At 39.2% G+C, this 17316-nt stretch overlaps 1 protein-coding gene across 1 annotated transcript in view; it reads left to right on the top strand.

Annotated features, from left to right (window-relative positions):
• The window catches only part of LOC107797866 (uncharacterized), a 42605-nt gene that overhangs the window by 24037 nt on the left and 1252 nt on the right, over positions 1 to 17316 (top strand). The window lies entirely within an intron of this gene.

Raw genomic sequence — 17316 nt, 5'->3', positions numbered from 1 at the left:
AGCATCACAATGCATATCAATTACATAAATCTAAATTGATACATGGACATGCGTTGCACCTATTTGAATCATAACATATAGAAAATATCCTTCAACCCTCCATTATTGGGCTATTCAACCAAGTAGGAACATATTCTTCCTTTAATATTTTCGACCTTCAAGGTGGTCTCCTTGACTCAATGATTTCGTCATAATACATTTACGGAAGCGATCTCAGCTCCCAGACTTATCTAACTAGGAGACACGAAAAATATTCTTCACGCACCCATAACTCGGGCTACTCAACAAATCACAATAAGAAACGAATCACTTAACAGTTCATCTACTATCCAGTAGGCTTCTTCGCCACTACCAAGTCGTACAAATACACCTCGCAACACTAACATACTCATCACATGGATATCCAACCGCCATTCTGGCTAACAAGGACAATAATGAACATATGAGTTCAAAACATTTGCTCACAAAATCAGCACCTCGGTGCTCAAGCCATTGGCAAAGATTTGGCCTCAAGTCCTCCAGACTGGTCTAACTTCAAACTCACAGAGATTACACATCGCCCCTCGATCGAGGAATCAAAAGCCATCGAGACACATCTGATACTGAGCGCCCGTTGGTGCATACGATCACGCGGAAGGAATTTCAAAAGTTTCTTTTCAAGCTGAATCAAGGACGCACGATAAGAATTCAAGAATGTGAAGTTTTCCTAAAGGTTCGGCAGCCTCTCGAGGATAAGTACAGATGTCTCCGTACCGATCCGCAAGACTCTACTAAACTGGCTCATGACTCGCGAGACCAAGTAACCTAGGCTCTGATACCAACTTGTCGCGACCCAAATCCCGGTCGTGATGGCGCCCAGCACACTACTAGACAAGCCCGACCATTATTCAACACTTAACCCAATTTATCAAAAATAGCGGAAAGAAATATCAATTAAGCAAGATTAAAGTACTGAAGATTTTAACAAAATACACAATATAATCTCATTAGGACCCGGTGTCATGAATCTGAGCCTTTAGAATACAGAATATCATCCTAATACACGGTATATCCAAAGTCCGATAATGCGGAAATAAAGAGATAGGATAGGAGGGAGAAGATCAATGGCTGCGAACGCCGTGCAGCTACCTCGATACTCCCAGAGGCTGGATCTGCTGATCAACTGGATCTACTGAGCCTGAGACTGCCCTGGATCTGCACACAAGGTGCAGGGAGTAAAGTGAGTACTCCGACCCAGTGAGTAATAAAAGTAACTACAGTCCGAAGATAAGAAAATACAGTAAATACACAAAGTAAGCTACAATCCGAATATATAGCAACATATGGAACTGAGCAGCTAAACACCAGTATAAATACAAATACATGAATGCAATGCAATGCATATGATGGTACATTCCAGTACCCACTGCGACGTGCAGCCCGAGCCATCCATATTTATTTATCATCGACGGCGCTCACTGGGGGTGTGTACAGACTCCGGAGGGGCTCCTACAGCCCAAGTGCAATATCTTGGTCAGTCATTGTTACCTGACCGGTCAGCCATTGTTACTTGACCAATTTATATCATACAGTGCCATTGTTACCACTGTTCAAGTATATCATCCAGTGTCATTGTTACCACTATTTCAAGTATATCACACAGTGTCATTGTTACCACTGTTTCAAGTATATCACACAGTGTCATTGTTACCACTATTTCAAGTATATCACACAGTGTCATTGTTATCACTGTTTCAAGTCACTTTATAATCAGTCCAGAAAATAATATAATAAGCTCCTTGGGCATTTACAAAAAAGAAGTTCCCAGCCCGGAATGCATTTAAAAATATCATTTAAGTTTTCAACACTTAGAATTATGGCTGAGTTTGCAAAACAACATTTAAAACCTTGGACTGAAATTAAATGATATGTAAATCATGCTAAGCAGTAATATCAATCCTCGAAGGATTTTACAAATCGGCACAAGGCCCCAAACATGGCATCAAGCCCAGTAATATCAATGAAGTATGTGTATCAATCACCAGTATAGTATAAACATCACACGGGATGGACCAAGTCACAATTCCCAATAGTATCCGACCCCGCACTCGCCATGGAGTGCGTGTCACGCCTCAATATAGCGTTACGATGTGAAAGTCCGGGGTTTCAAACCCTCAGAACAGCATTTACATCTATTACTTACCTCAAGACGGCCAAAAGTTTACTCCGCGATGCCCTTTCCTTTCGAATCGACCTCCTTACGCGTCGAATCTTGCCAAAACCACAAGGAATATATTACAATAGGCTAAGGTAATATAACCCAATCGAAAAGACTCGAAAAATATCGAAAATCACGAAATTTGCAAAACCCGAGCCCCGGGCCTACTTCTCGAAAAATTACGAAAGTCACATCACCGGATTCCTCGTCTCGCCATGAGTCCGTACATATAAAATTTACCAAAATCGGAGTTCATTTGACCCCTCAAATCACCAAATCTTATTTTCAAATCCTTAGGCCTAAATCCTCAATTTTTCTACAATTTTCATGCTCAAATCCATACATAATTGATGTACTTAACTCAAAATAGGTGGGGATAACTTACCTTCACATTGATGATGAAAATCCCCACTTGAAGCTCCCCAAAAATCGTCCATTCTTTGAAGAAATGAAGAAAAGTGAGCTAAATCCGTGTATAAAAGAATCTGCCTGTGCTTCGTCGAGTTGTACCTTGCACTTGTGCTATACAAGTTGTACATCCTATTAAAATTGTTCCTTGTCGGACACCTTCTGTTTAAACACCCATAACGTCTTGTATAAATATCCAAATGACAAACGGTTGGAAGATTTAGAAACTAGACTCAAAGATCTTTAATTTGATAGGTTGTACACCATATAACTCTTTATATATCCCGAGATATGAGCTTCTAAAGTGCATCGTAAATTCTGCCGAAATTGCTCCAGCAGCCCTTTCGATCCATCATAACTTTCTGAGATGATATCCAAATCGCAAATGGTTTAACTTTCCGAAAACTAGAATGTATGGGCTACAACTTTCGTGTTTTGCACGTTTTCTGATTTCTTATAGATTACAAGATATGAGCTTCCAAACTGGACTACTCGCACCTAAAATTTTCTGGGCACAACAGAATTTTCTGCAATTTTTCCTAAGTCCGAAATCACTCCGAGACACCTCCGAAACACTCCCGAACCCTCAGGGCTCCAAACCAAATATGAACACTGACTCTAAAACATCACACGAACTTGCTCGAGCGATTAAATCGCCAAAATAACATCAAAATCAATGATTTGAGCCTTAAATCCAAGAATTCTTTCAAATTTCATAAACTTTCAAATTTTCCAATTTAATGCCGAAACCCGTCAAACAACGTCCGTTTGTAACCAAACTTTACAGGAAGCGCTTAACCAACATATATGACATGTACCGGGCATCGGAACCAAAATACGAGCCCGATACCATTACTTTCTGATCAAATTTCATTTTCATTTTCCTTAAACATTTTCAGAAAATAATTTCACGAAAAAATTCATTTCTCGGGCCTGGGACCTCGGGATTCGATTCCGGAAACACGTTCAACTCCCATATTTTTCTGTGGACCTTTCGAGACCGAAAAATTACGGGTCCGGGTCCGTTTACCAAAAATGTTGACCAAAGTCAACTTTAACAATATTAAATATCAAAATTTTTCAATTTTTTCCCATAATTCATATTTCAACACAAAGATATTCCGGACGCACTCCTAAGTCCCAAATAACCTAACGAAGCTATCCAAACCATAAAATTCGTATTTCGAATCCGATATCAAAATTTCCACTTCCGGCCAAATTTCTCAAAACCTTCAATTTTCCATCTTTAGCCGAACGACTCCAAAATGACCTACGGACCTCCGAATTCATTTCCGATCGCGCTCCCAAATCCAGAATCACCATACGGAGCTACTCCCAGTCTCGGAATCCCAAACGGACATCAATAACACTGAAATGCATTTTAAACCAAACTGATGCAATTTCTTCTAAAATGCTATCTTCCACAATAGGCGCCAAAACGCTCCCGGGTTATCCAAAACCCGATCCGGGCATACGCCCAAGTCCGAAATCATCATACGAACCTGCTGGAACCTTCGGATCCCAATTCCGAGGTCGTTTACTCAAAATTCCAATCCTAGTTCATTTCTTCAATTTTAAGCTTTCAAAATGAGAATTTCCATTTAGATTTGACTCCAAACTTCCTGAATTTTAATTTTGACCATACACACAAGTCAATATACCTGAGATGAAGCCGCTCATGGCCTCAAACTGCTGAATGACGCACCGGAGCTCAAAACGACCGGTCGGGTCGTTACAGATTTATAACTGGTCGTTCAAAAATAGCCAGTTTTAAAAGTAATCGAAATTTAGCCACTTTTCATGTAAAGATAAATCTGAGCGAAAACATTATTCAAAACCCGAAAAATACGTCAGTATATTATACTGGAGTTCCAGCATAAGTATGCTTGAACTCCAGCATATTATACTGGAGTTCCAGGATAAGTATGCTGGAACTCCAGCATAATATGATGGAGTTCCAGCATAAGTACACTAGAACTCCAGCATAATATACTGAAGTTCCAGTAAGTATAATTGTCCAGTATAATATACTGGAGTTTGGAGCATCGGTGCTCTAGTCTCCAGTATATTATACCGGAGTCAGCAAAGTATACCGGTCCAGCATAATATGCTGGAGTTCATACACAGGTGCACCGAACTCTAGTATATTATGCTGGACCTGTCTCTGTTGCAGTAAAATAGTGACTATTTTTTATTGACTTCGTAAATACTGACTATTTTTGAATGACCAATCCGAAAAGTGGTTATACCATGCTATTTTTACATTAGATTGGTATAACCACTTTTAAATTTGTAGTGATAACATATATATAAGTACGCACAAATATTAAGGGACCACGAAGATATACAGTATGGTTATAAATTGTTAAGCACGTTTTAATTTTAGCTTTAATATTTGTAAAAATTGCACGGGGCGCCCTATTTGGTCGCCCCATTTAACCTATACCCATTTTTTTTTAAACTTTCAACTTGTACCCACTTCTTAAATAACTTCAGCCCCCTTTCTCCTACTTCTCCTCCTTCGTTTTCTTCTTCTCAACAAAAATTTCATGCTCATCTTCTCCATTTGTCTTAGCCTATCTATTTGATCGTTATCAATCAACTTCTTTTATTTGTCTTCATGTCCTCTTAAAACTTCTATATATAAAACCATAATCCATTTAAAAACAAAAAGAAAATTCAAAAATAGATATGCGAGGAATCTACCGCAGTTTGAAGACAAAATGCAGAGCCTATTTTTTTTTATTGGTCTTGCGTCAAAAATCTTTTTTGGACCAATTCCAGAAACGATACTGCAGTTAGAAGATGTAGCCTGCAGTGCATAGATTTTTGAATGAAGTTCTTGGTCATATCGCTGTGATTCGTTTGAAAACGCTGGCTAGCAGACCGTAAGATGGGATTCTTTTTGCCTATGAATCTCATTCTCACTTACATTTGCAGGTATTCAGCTGGACCTAAGTGAAATAGGTTCATTGCATTAACTTGGGGTTGTGCAACTGTCACAAAGACTTCAACTCTAGAGCTGAAGTTCGTTAGTTACAAAACGAAAACTTCAGCTCTAGAGTTGAAGTTCGCCAGTTACAAAACGAAAACTTCAGCTCTAGAGCTGAAGTTCTCCAGTTACAAATAAAAACTTCAGCTCTAGAGTTGAAGTTCGTCAGTTACAAATAAAAACTTCAGCTCTAGAGCTGAAGTTCGCCAATTACAAAACAAAAACGTCAGTTTAGAGCTGAACTTCATCCCCGGCTACTAGAATGCTGAAGTTTTGCGTGATTGTCTTTGCTACTTCAGCCCTGTATGCTGAAGTTATGCGAAAAAGCGGGTACGCTTGCAATTTTTTTTGCAAAGCGAGCACAAGTTAAAACGTGACACAAAAAACGAATATAGATGCAAATGCCCTTAATAATTTTCTTCTTCCTCTTTCTTGCAATCCAAATATGAAAATGATAAAAATTATACACCTCATTTTTTTAAACGGATATTCCGGAAAAGACTACTTGTTTATAACTTAATCAATTCTCTGTACGCATGCAATCTTCTGTAATCTTACGGTAAACAAATATAATTACTCTGACCAATGTATTATATTGCATTAAACCAGAACAATATAACAGAATAAGGTTTTTATCAAATTCACTTCTATTCTAGGTCTTAATCGACCTTCTCCTGTGCTACTGAGTGTCGCCCTCGATTATGTAGGAGTAGTAACTTTGAATAGCATCAGTTAATGAGAACACAAAATTCTCAAGCAATATGAAACAAAAACATACAACTTAAACACAAAATTTATACAATGTCTTTTGTATATTTTGTATCATATTTATACATAGTAAAAATAAATTTCATACAACTAATTATATATTAAACAATTTATCTACAACTTATCTATAATTTTCATACATTATTTCTACCCAGTTAAATACAACTACAATAACATATAACTTAAATACAAATTTTATACAAAATTTATATAATATGTCTTTTGTATATTTTGTATCTGATTTATACATAGTAAAAATAAATTTCATACAACTAATTATATATTATACAACTTATCTACAATTTTCTTACACTATTTCTACTCAGTTATATACAACTACAATATCATACAACTACAATTTTCATACATACATACATACAATATATATATACACAACAACAACCCAGTAAAAGTGGGGTCTGGGGAGGGTAGTGTGTACGCAGACCTTACCCTTACCCCGAAGGGGTAGAGAGGCTGTTTCCGAAAGACCTTCGGCTCAAGATAATAAAAAGACAAAATGAGAGAATATTAGATTCACCACGGAGATCATAGGAAACATAGGAACATAAAATGCAGAAAAGTGCAAAGCAAAAACGATGGGTAGTAAATGGATCATGCGTCGAAAAATAGAAAATAGTAAGACACGACATTGCCCCTAGCTATCTTAGACAAAACCCTACCGTACTAGGCTCACAAAGTTATAAAGTAACGCAAAACTCAACTACCTCCTAGCCTACAACCGTAATACTCGACCTCCACAACTTCCTATCAAGTGTCATGTCCTCGGAAATCTGAAGCCTCGCCATATCCTGCCTGATCACCTCTCCCCAACACTTCTTAGGCCGCCCTCTACCTCTTCTCGTACCTTCCACAACAAGCCGCTCGCACCTCCTTACTGGGGCATCTGGGCTTCTCCTCTGTACATGCCCGAACCATCTGAGCCTCGCTTATCGCATCTTGTCATCAATGGGAGCCACGAACACCTTCTCTTGAATATCATCATTCCTAATCTTCTCCATCCTAGTGTGCCCACACATCCACCTCAACATCCTCATTTCTGCGACTTTCATCTTTTGGATATGTAAGTTCTTAATAGGCCAACACTCAGCCCCATACAACATGGTCGGTCTAACCACCGCTTTATAGAACTTACCTTTAAGTAGCGTTGACACTCTCTTGTCACACAAGACTCCAGATGCTAACCTCCACTTCATCCATCCTACCCCAATGCGGTGTGTGACATCCTCGTCGATCTCCTCTCCCCCGTGGATAATCGAACCAAGGTACTTGAAGCTGCCTCTACTTGGGATAACTTGTGACTCAAGCCTCACATCCACGTCCACTTCCCCCGGCTCAACGTTGAACTTACACTCGAGGTATTCCGTCTTCGTTCTGCTTAGCTTGAAACCCTTAGACTCAAGAGTCTGTCTCCAAACTTCCAATCTTTCGTTAACACCGGCTCGTGACTCATCAATCAGAACTATGTTATCGGCGAATAGCATGCACCATGACACCTCCCCTTGTATATGGTTTGTTATCACATCCATCACCAGGGCGAATAAGAACGGATTGAGTGCAGAGCCTTGTTGTAACCCCATTTCAACCGGAAAATGCTCAGAGTCGCCTCCCACTGTCCTAACTCGAGTCTTAGCCCCATCATACATGTCCTTAATTGCCATAATATAAGGAACCGACACACCTTTTGCCTCCAAGCATCTCCAGAGAACTTCTCTAGGAACCTTGTCATACGTTTTCTCTAGGTCAATAAACACCATGTGCAGATCCTTCTTTCTCTCTCTGTATAGTTCCACCAACCCCCTAACACGGTGTATAGCTTCTGTGGTGGAGCAACCCGGCATGAACCCAAACTGGTTGTCGGATATAGACACTATCATCCTTACCCTCGCTTCAACCACCCTCTCCCATACTTTTATGGTATGACTCAGTAATTTGATACCCCTATAGTTGTTACAACTCTGGATATCACCTTTGTTCTTATACAATGGAACCACCGTACTCCACCTCCACTCATCCGGCATCCTCTTCGCCTTAAAAATAACATTAAATAACCCAATCAACCACTCCACACGTGCTCTCTCTACACACTTCCAAAATTCCACCGGAATCTTTTCTGGCCCGGTCGCTCTGCCCCTACGCATCCTAAGCATAGCTCTAACGACCTCCTCGACCTCAATACGCCTGCAGGGCCCGAAGTCGATGACTCTCAGAATGCTCCAATTCGCCTAGCACAATATCACGATCCCCTTTTTCATTTAGAAGTTTATGAAAGTAAGTCTTCCATCTCCTCTTAATCTGGGCATCCTCCACCAGTAGTCTACCATTTTCATCTTTAATGCATCTCACTTGGTCCAAATCTCGAGCCTTCCTCTCTCTCGACTTGGCCAGCTGGAATAACTTCTTCTCCCCGCCTTTTTCCCCCAGTTCCTCATACATACGACCATAAGCCGCATTCTTTGCCTCCGTGACCGACAATTTAGCTTCCTTCCTAACTACCTTATATCTCTCTATGCACGCTCGCCTCTCCTCCTCACCTATGCTCCCCACTAACTTCAGGTATGCTGCCTTTTTCGCTTCCACTTTACCTTGGACCACTTCATTCCACCACCAGTCTCCTTTGTGCCCACCAGAGACACCGGTCGAGACCCCTAACACCTCTCTCGCAGACTCCCTTATACAGTCTGTTGTCGCTGACCACATAGTGTTCACATCCCCACTGCTCCTCCAAGCTCCCATAGCTGACAACTAGCACTCCAACTCTTGGGCTTTATCCTTAGTCAAGGCTCCCCACCTGATTCTTGGTTTTCTCCGAGCTATCATTTTCCTTCTCTCTATCAGAATACCAACGTCTAACACCAAGAGTCTATGTTGCGTCACGAGTGTCTCACTCGGAATCACCTTGCAGTCCTTGCACAACGCGCTATCACACCTCCTGAGGAGAGATAGTCAATCTGAGTCTTTGCTACCGCATTTTGAAAAGTAACCAAATGCTCTTTCCTCTTTGGAAAGCTAGAGTTCGCAATCACCAACCCAAAAGCCTTAGTAAAGTCCAACAGCGAGGTACCTCCTCCGTTTCTCTCCCCAAAACCAAAGCCTCCATGCACCTCGCCATAGCCACCTGCGGACGCCCCAATATGGCCATTGAAATCCCCTCCTATGAATAGCTTTTCAGGTGGCGGAACCTGGTGCACAATCTCATCTAAACCCTCCCAGAAACATCGTTTAACCTCCTCATCTAGGCCTGCATGTGGCGCATAGGCTCTAACGACGTTTAGGGTGTACTCTCCAACCACAAACTTAATAACCATAAATCTATCATTCACTCGTCTAACCTCAACCACAAACTCTCTAAGTTCCATATCCACCAAGATACCCACTCCATTCTTACCTCTCTAGGCTCATGAGTACCAAAGTTTACACCCGTCCACATCCTTCGCCCTCAACCCTACCCACCTAGTCTCTTGGACACACGCTATATTGACCCTCCTCTTCTGGAGAATCTTTGCCAACTCTATAGACTTACCCATCAATGTACCTACGTTCCATGACCCGATTCTTAACCTATAGACACCCCTGTTTTTTTTACCTCCCTTGCCTCCCGACCCACCCCGTAACCCCTGCCCCGCCTCCCGCCCCACCCCCTGCTCCCCCCGAGTATATGACCTCACTCGACCATCCCAGACCATAGCCACTACACCTATGGCAAACTACGGGAAAACCACTAACACACACAAGGCAACAGACCACGCTAGACAAAGACAGGCTGCGACTATAAGCGCACTAATAGTGTGAATAAAATAATAGGAACTAAGATTGCAACAACTTAACTAACACAATAAAGGGAAAAGGAAAAACAGGAGGTACCAACTCCCGCAAGTGGAACCTGGGAATTGTCTTGGTATATACGATGATGTTGCGTCCACCTAGCACGTTCGCGTCCAACTTCCACCGCCCCTCGTTGACCCTTGTCGGGGTTGTTCCTCATGTTCGCACACGCACGTCCCGCTCATCGCTAATAGCCAAAGTCCCTAACCTGAAATACGCACAAAACACCACGAAGAGAAACAAAGGAGGGGTTGTCACCGCTACCACTGGTGAGGCCCCACCCGTAGCAAAGAAGCACAGGAAGGTTGTAATAAAACCTTAAATTGATTTTGATTTTTTTTAATAAATTACTCCCTCCGTTCCAATTTATGTGAACCTATTTCTTTCTTGGTCCGTTCCAAAAAGAATGACCTCTTTCTAAATTTGGAAATAATTTAGCTTAAACTTACAATTCTACCCTTAATGAGAAGCTTTTATAACCACACAAATACTCTAGGCCCCTTTTTGACTTGTTTAGGACCACAAACTCCAAAAGTCTTTATTTTTTCTTAAACTCCGTGCCCAGTCAAACAGGTTCACATAAATTGGAACGGAGAGAGTAAATAATAAATAAATAAATAAAACTGTTAAAAGAAGAACCCTAAACAAAACAAAATACAATAAAGTCAGAAAAATAAATCAACACAACGTATATAACAAATACAAGAATGAGCTTGAGATTCAACTGAGGGAAATGGAGATGATGGATGAGGCTGTTGCAGTGCCGGCGCCGGTGGTGGTGGAGGATTGTAAGATTGTAAGTGAGGATCCGGAAAGCAAGTGCGTTTGGGGGGAGAACAAGAAGAAGAAAACAAGAGAGAGAAAGAGAGTAAAAGAAAACAAGGTGGGGTCGGGGTGGGGGAGGGGGGAGAGCAGTATTGCATTCTATGGCGGGGAGAGGGGAGGGAGCTTACCTGGTCTGGTGGTTGCCACCGGTGAAATAGAAAATGACGTTAGGGAGCTGGGAATTGTACTTACCTAGAAGAAACAAAACACAATTTTTCCATATATATATATATATATATATATATATATATATATATATAAACAACAGAATATAATTTTTCTACAATTTTACTACAATTTCGTAAATATAATGTATATCATGTCTTTTTCTTCTTCTTTTTCGAGTTTCAATCTAAATTCAGCCAAAGTTAAGTCTAATATTCACCAAAACACCCTCAAATTTGAGATATAAACTCCAAACTATATTCTCAATTGTTTGCAACAACACCCAATTCAAACGAATAATAGTTTTTGAAAACCCGTATTCGAATTCAAAGCTTTAAAGCTTTTTAATGGCTGTCAATGGTGGAATTTCTGATCTCTTTTTCTTTGCTTTACATTACTAAAATTAAGTATTAAGAGATAGAGAGAGACCTAGAGAGTATTTCCAATTCTTTGCAACAACACCCAATTCAAACAAATGATGTTCTTTGAAAACCCAAATTCGAATTCAAAGCTTTAAAGCTTTTTAATGGTTGTCAATGGTGGAATTGTTGCTCTCTTGTGCAAGATACGTGGGTGAGAGGGGTAGGATGTGGAGAGAGAAACGTGGGGGGAGTGGGAATATACGGTAGAGTTATTTTAGGACACTAATTAATATTATTATTAATTCCCATAAAGTATACATAAATGGTAATTGGGTATATAAAATGTAATTATAGTAAAACTTAAGTAGGGAGGGTAATATAGTTTCATATAGTTTATAGGAATGTAAAAATCTCAACTATAAACATATCCCTCCTCTTCTTCATTTCTTCATTCATCTCTCAATTCTCAAATCCAAATTCTCAATTTAAGTTAAATCATGCCCTGTGGTTTTGGTGTACGCTCATATGTTTGGGAATACTTTGAGGTGGTAGAAGAAAATAAAGAAGTTCGCAAAGAAAAGTGCAAGAACTGTGGCCAAGTCTTAAATTTTTGTCAAAAGTGAGAGGGTACACGCTGTTTAAGGAGGCATATGAAGAGTTGTCTAGAGCGTCCTCCAGAAATTCGTATTTAAGTTGATTTGAGACAACTTGTGTTATTTTAAAATTATTAGACTTATTTAAGCTTAATATTTTAGTTTGTTAGATTAATTTGAAGTATTATTATGCAATGAAAACTATGAAAGTCTTTGAAGTTTGATTTATATTTAATAATTAAAGTTTGAATTTACTCTTTTTTCTTTAATTTAGTTGTTTTAAAATGTAAACTTTAATTTTCAAGTTTGAATTAAAAAAAGAACTTGCAAATTATAAGTTCAATTTTTCCCCTCTTCATTGTATTCTATTATCTTAAATTCTTAATGAAATATTCAAATATAAGGATTAAGCTTTTGAAATTTATTCAAACACTCTTTTTATAAGATTGTTTTTATGTTTTACATTTTTTACTTTATCTTAATATAAATTACGGTAGTTATACAAAATATAATTTTTTTTTAATAAAACCGGTCCGGCCCGACCCCTTAGGCATGGAACCATTCATGTTCAATAATTCACCGGAGGGGCTAGGAACTGGTAAAACCGGTATTAAAAATCGGTAACCGGCCCAGTCCGGAGACCGACCGATCTCCTTTTCCAATAACCCGGACCAGACCGGACCCTTGACACCCGTATACATGACTCGGTAGGGGTGTACATGGACCAGATTGGTTCTGTTTTTATTAAAACCAAACCAAACCAACTATATAGGTTTGAATTGATTCGGTTTGTCGAACTTTTTAGATTTTTTTATTACACAAATATTTTTTCAATCTTACTTTGTTAAAGTTATAAATAAAGTTTTGATAATTGAATATATGTTAGTAAAAATTTTAAAAATTGAATAACACATGATCTATTAAAATATTCTTATGGGAGAATTTCCTTATTAATATATGATAGTTATTTTCTTAGTTGTCTAATAATAAATCTTTGTTAATGTATGCTTTCAAGGTTAATCGGGTTTAATAATTAAACATAAAAAATAAGATGATACCTAAATAATAATATATTCTATTTAATTTTAAATTATCGAAATACCATTTCAAATTCGAAAAAGATATAAGAAATCTTAAGAACAAAAAAATGGTTGATGCACTTCAGTAACACTTAAAAAGAAAGTGATACAATCTATTATTTATTGTAAATAAAAATGAATGCACTTCATTCAACAACAACAACAACAACAACAATATACCCAGTATTGTTCCACACTATGGGGTCTGGGGAGGGTAGTGTGTACGCAGACCTTACCCCTACCTTGTGAAGATAGAGATGTTGTTTCCAATAGACCCTCGGCTCAGGAAAGTTCTATTAAATATAACATCCCATGAGAGGATCAGAAATATTTTTATATTTTTAAAGAAAATTTAATATAAAGTCTTAAAAGTATATATAAAAACTACTATATATTTATATGTTGGTTTGGTTCGGATTTCTTTACTCAATACCAAACCAAATATAGTCGGATTTTATAATGGCAAAATACATAGGTTACCCCTGAACTATGGACCAAATCCCTATTACACACTTTTTGCGGACGATCATCACCTTACAAACTCAATCTTTCGAAAGTGTCCTTAAGACACACCACTTTTTTCTTGACCAGTTTTTTAGAAAATATGTAATATCACGCACCAATCATACAATGACACGTATCATTGACTTAAAAAAAAAAAACACCCACCCAAATATAAAAAAAGAAAAGAAAAATGAAAAGGAACCATCTCCTTCATCGTGCCTTCACTAGAGCTTTTCAGCTCATATCTCTGCCTTCATCAACAATCCTCTTTCATCATTCATCCATTAACACACACATATCCTAGAAAAAATCATGGATAATTAAAAACATAAACCTTCCATAGCCTTCTCGCTATCTACATTGCTGCCGACCACAAAAAAACCCAAACTTCCACCTTACAATTCAAAAAAAAAAAAAAAACCCTAATCAACTGCTCCTACCTTCTGATGTATTCTTCCTCTTTTTCTAAAAATTTTCAAGATATAACAAGTGAGTTTTCTCCATGGCTGCCCCATTGAAAAGGGAAATAAAAAAGGAGATTCTTCTCAATTGTTCTTCCAATCTCACTTGAAAACTTCATTACAGATTCTTCTACACTATTTATAATTTTTTTCCTGAATCGATTTTTTCCCTCGGTCTGTTATTATTTGAATTGGATTTCTTCATTGAAAGTGGAGAAAATGGATAGTAAACATCTGTATTATCTTCAATTTGAACCAGATTACTTTAGAAAAATGAAAAATGGAAGATATTGGAAAAGGAAAAAAAATCCATTTAACCGTTGGATAAGTTTTATTAAATCTGGACCCTTAAAATACACAATCAGATATACAGTTTTAACTGTTTAGACGCCTTATTTTGTTTGTAAAACACGCACTTGCCACATAGATAAAGAGGTGTGTCTTAGGAACAATCTGGAAAGGTTGAGTGTGTAAAGTAATTTTCGTCCACAAAAAGTGTGTAACAGGGATTTGGTCCATAGTTCAGGGGGTAACTTATGTATTTTGCCTTATTATAATCGGTTTGATTTGACTTTTCGATTTCGTGTAGTTTTCCGATTCAATTTGAACACCCCTGTACTCGGCAAGAAAGTAGTGGAGAAGAGTAGAGTAGTGGACATTTACACTGTATTTCATAACATAGCAAGTGTTATCTTATTGAAAAGAGAAAGAAAGTAGGTTATGATCACATCTTAAATCGAATGCTCCATTTATGAACTATATCATTTCACTTTTCTGTTTTGTACAAAAGAACATTAATATTTCATGTGGTAAAAAGAATGAATACTTAAATTTATGAAGTAGCTAGTTGAGTTTAGAAGTAAAAGAATGAGAGGTAAGTAAATAGAGAAATGGCGCCACAGCAAGACCACCCTAAGGTGATGGCTGGGCTGCTGCTGCTGCTGCTACTAGAACTACGAGACGCACCAGCTACGCCAGCTCCTCTACCGATGCCGCCGCTGCCGCCTCTTCTTCGAGCAGCGGCAGATGTTAGGAGGAGGCAAATGACAGAAAGTAAAATCACAACCTTCACATTCTTCTTCATTAATTCCTTGTCAGCTAGTTGTTCTGCAGTACTTACTTTCTTGATATGACCTAATTAATTCGTTTTCTTCTTCCTTTTATGTTTCTTTTCTCTTTTTTCTTGTGTGTCCTGTGGATGCGCAAAAGCGAAACGAGTTATGCCCTATTTATATCATACTTCTTAGCTTGAAAAGATAAAGGCAATTCTCTTACAGATTAAACCACGAAGTTTCGTTGACACGCTTAATTCCTATAAAGGTCAAGTATTGAAAAGTATATATTCAAGAGAAGAATATAAGTCAACAAAAGTTTGCTAATAATAGTAGTAATGTTTTAGCTGGCGTTGTTTATTGAAAAGTCAATATTGGGACGACGCTTGTCCGATTATACAAGTTGGAGGCACGGGCACCCACCATAAACTACACTTGACCATTGAAAGTCAACAACAACAACAACTACCCAGTATAATCCCACAAGTGGGGTCTAGGAAGGGTAATATGTACGCAGACCTTACCCCTACCTCGAAGGGTAGAGAGACTGTTTCCAGGAGACCCTCAACTCAAAAAGGTAATAGGAGCCGATATATTAGTACCATAAAAATGCATAATAAAATAACAGCAATATAAGAGATATGAAATACAAAATACGAAATACGAAATAGATGGCTGGTATAGTAAAACTAGCAGGTAAAGCCCTGCATCAATAGACGACCAATGACATTCTTAGTCTAACTCCTAACTAGCTAGTCTCACTCTATTGTGCTGTAGAAATATTCACAACTTTCCCCTAACCTACAACCTTAATGCTCGACCTCCATAATTCCCTATCAAGGGTCATGTCCTCAGTAATCCTAAGTCGCGTCATGTCCTGTCTGATCACCTCTCCCCAATACTTCTTAGGTCGCCCTCTACCTCTCCGCGTGCCCACTCCAGCCAGTCGCTCACACCTCCTCATCGGTGCATCAGTGCTCCTCCTCTGAATGTGCCCGAACCATCTGAGTCTCACTTCCCGCATCTTGTCCTCCATGGGGGCCACGCCCACCTTCTCTCGAATATCTTCATTCCTAATCTTATCCATCCTTGTATGCCCGCACATCCACCTCAACATCCTCATCTCTGCTACTTTCATCTTCTGGATGTGTGAGTTCTTTACCGGCTAACATTCAGTTCCATATAACATTGCAGGCCTAACCACTGCTCTATAAAACTTACCTTTTAGTAACGGTGGCACTTTCTTGTCACACAAGACTCCCGACGCTAACCTCCACTTCATCCACCCCACCCCTATATGGTGTGTGACATCCTCGTCAATCTCCCCGATCCCCTGAATAACCGATCCAAGGTACTTGAAACTACCCCTCTTGGGAATGACTTGAGAGTCAAGCCTCACTTCAACTCCTGCTTTCGTCGGCTCAATGCACTCGAGGTATTCCGTCTTCGTCCTGCTCAACTTGAAACCTTTAGACTCAAGAGCATGTCTCCAAATCTCTAGCCTCTCGTTGACGCCGCCTCGTGTCTCGTCAATTAGAATAATGTCATCAGCGAATAGCATGCACCATGGCACCTCCCCTTGAATATGATGAGTCAATGCATCCATCACCAGGGCAAATAGGAATGGGCTGAGCGCAGACCCTTGGTGCAACCCCGTAATAACTGGAAAGTGTTCAGAGTCACCTCCTACTGTCATAACCCGAGTCTTAGCTCCATCATACATGTCTTTAATTACCCTAATATAGTCAACCGGAACCCCTTTATCCTCTAAGCAGCTCCATAAGACCTCCCTAGGAACCCTATCGTACGCTTTCTCCAGATCAATAAACACCATGTGGAGATCCTTCTTCCTATCCCTATACTGTTCCACCATCCTCCTAATAAGGTGAATAGCTTCTGTGGTAGATCACCCCGGCATGAACCCGAACTGGTTGTCTGAAATAGACACCGTCCTTCGCACTCTCATTTCTACCACTCTCTCCCAAACTTTCATGGTATGACTTAGTAATTTGATGCCCCTATAGTTGTTACAGCTCTGTACATCACCTTTGTTCTTATACAACGGGA

The sequence above is a fragment of the Nicotiana tabacum genome, chromosome 3 (genome assembly GCF_000715075.1).
Source record: "Nicotiana tabacum cultivar K326 chromosome 3, ASM71507v2, whole genome shotgun sequence".
Taxonomy (NCBI): domain Eukaryota; kingdom Viridiplantae; phylum Streptophyta; class Magnoliopsida; order Solanales; family Solanaceae; genus Nicotiana; species Nicotiana tabacum.
The sequence above is the reverse complement of the archived record's forward strand: the minus strand, read 5'-3'. Positions and strand labels throughout refer to the sequence as shown.